The following is a 2,500-nucleotide window of genomic DNA, read 5'->3' as shown; positions in this document are numbered from 1 at the left end:
TTTGTTCTTATTGGGGGTGAGGGGGTGTGAGGGTGTGTGTGTTCATAATTGGGCTAACACATCCTAGAGGCTCCATCAGAATTTCAACCACATTCTAACACCCAGTGCTGATTCTAGCACCTGGTGCTGTGAGCAGTATGTTAAGACTCTATTTTGGTGGAAAATGGACATTAGGGAGCCCTGGCTTACCATTTTCCAGGCCACAATCATTTTCTCTCTGCTCTGTGTTGCAGCATTCTGGACAGTGCCTGGGCATTCCAGAAAGGAAACAGATTGGCATCGCTTTCTTTGAGAGAAACCCCAGGGCTGGGAGCAGGAACTCCTGAAGCCCCTCTGAGCAGGGGTAGGGGGCCCACAGTGAACGCAGGTCATGGGGCAGCTCGTGGCATGGCACCCTCATCCTTAGCCTCACTCTTCACAGCAGCCGCAGAGGTGGCAACCACCCAAGTGCCCAGCGGTGGATAAAGGGATAAACAAAATGCAGTCCATACACAATTCAGGTTTTAAAAGGAAGGGGATCCTGACAGAGGCCGCAACACACGTGAAGCTTGAAGACGCTAAGGTAAGTGAAGCAAGTCCGTCATCAAAGGACAAATCGTGCATGATCCCACTTGTGTGAGGTCCCTAGAGGAGTCAAAGCCAGAGGCAGCAAGTAGGAGCCTAGGGCTGGGGGAAGGAGCATGGGAGGCTGGCGTTTGATGGGGACAGAGCTTCGGTTTGGGAAGAGGAAAAATGCCCTCGAGAGGATGGTGGTGATGGTTGCCCAATGATGTGCACGTCCTTGAAGCCGCTGAACTACACGTCTGTGTGTGTGTTAGTCACTCAGTCGTGGCCGACTCTTCACAAACTACATGTTTAGAAATGGTTAAAATGGCAGATTTCATGTTGTGTATATATTCTCACAGAATTCCCTGGTGGTCCAGTGGTTAGGACTTAGTGCTTTCACTGCTCTGGGCCCAGGATCAATCCCTGGTCAGGGAACTAGGATCTCACTTATTTATTTTTGGGGGGGTCTCCAAAATCACTGCAGATGGTGATTGCAGGCATGAAATTAAAAGATGCTTGCTCCTTGGAAGAAAAGTTATGACCAACCTAGACAAGATATTAAAAAGCAGAGACATTACTTTGCCAACAAAGGTATGTCTAGTCAAAGCTATGGTTTTTCCAGTAGTCATGTATGGATGTGAGAGTTGGACCATAAAGAAGGCTGAACGCTGAAGAACTGATGCTTTTGAACTGTGGTGTTGAAAAAAGATTATTGAGAGTCCCTTGGACTGCGAGGAGATCCAGCCAGTCCATCCTAAAGGAAATCAGTCCTGAATATTCATTGGAAGGACTGATGCTGAAGCTGAAACTCCAATACTTTGGTCACTGATGTGAAGAACTGACTCATTGGGAGAGACCCTGATGGTGGGCAAGATTGAAGGTGGGAAGAGAAGGGGACGACAGAGGATGAGATGGTTGGATGGCATCACTGACTCGATGGACATGAATTTGAGCAAGCTCTGGGAGTTAGTGATGGACAGGGAGGCCTGGCATTCTGCAGTCCATGGGGGCACAGAGTTGGACACGACTGAGCGACTGAACTGAACTGAACTGATATATTCCCACGATTTTTTAGAAAAGAAAAGGTGGTTTCTTTACTTGCAGACTCACATTGATCTCATTTTCCAGGTGACTGTCCAGGTCTGCTCAGAAGCAGCCTGGTTTTGATTCCCCAAACCTCCAGGAAAGAATAAAGTGTAACAACCTGGCAACCGGTTCTCATTACCTTAGGAAGCCGAGACTGCTCTCCTGTTTGCCAGCAGCTGGGGCCGGCTTGATTAGACCCACTGGCAACCCTCCTCTGCCCTTCGAAGCAGCAGGAAAAATCGGCTTTAGAGTGGGAATTTAATGGAAATTCAGGTCTTGTTGGCAGATGAGAGATTTGATTAACTTTTCCTTATCTTCCCCATGCTTGATGGACTTAGCCTTGGGGGATTCTAAGCATTAACTTGGTTCAGATATCAAAGGCTTCCAAGCAGGAATGGACCCTGAAGATGGTTTAATCCAAGCCCAGCTGGGGAAAGAGACCACACAACACAGCAGGAAAGGACAGACCTGGGACACTGCCCTCTGACCTCCATCCAGATTTGGGCTTTTTCTGCTTCTTTTATCACACCACGTAGACCCCCAGCGAGGGTCTTTATTACAGTCAAAGACCCCTGGGAGGAAACACCTGACTTCTCACCTGTGTCAGGCACGAGCACGCAAGCTCAGTCATGTCTGACTCATTGCAACCCCATGGACTGTCTCCCACCAGTCAAGAAACACTGGAGTGGGTTGCCATTTCCTCCTCCAGAGGATCTTTCCAACCCAGTGATTGAACCTGAGTCTCCTGCATTGGAGGCGGATTCTTTACCACGGAGCCACCTGGGCAGCCCCTATGTGAGCTGTCAGCAAATAGATCCATCGTCCTCTGCAGGGGGAGAAAGTCCTGCCCTCACGGAGGCCATGCCCA

At 49.2% G+C, this 2,500-nt stretch overlaps 1 non-coding gene across 1 annotated transcript; it reads left to right on the top strand.

Annotated features, from left to right (window-relative positions):
• Positions 1-908: 908 nt before the first annotated feature.
• On the top strand, positions 909-981 carry TRNAE-UUC. Its single transcript has one exon. It is a non-coding gene; the product is annotated as a tRNA-Glu (tRNA).
• Positions 982-2,500: the final 1,519 nt, after the last annotated feature.

The sequence above is a fragment of the Oryx dammah genome, unplaced genomic scaffold (genome assembly GCF_014754425.2).
Source record: "Oryx dammah isolate SB20612 unplaced genomic scaffold, SCBI_Odam_1.1 HiC_scaffold_28, whole genome shotgun sequence".
Classification (NCBI taxonomy): domain Eukaryota; kingdom Metazoa; phylum Chordata; class Mammalia; order Artiodactyla; family Bovidae; genus Oryx; species Oryx dammah.
This window is presented reverse-complemented; position numbering and strand designations above follow the sequence as displayed.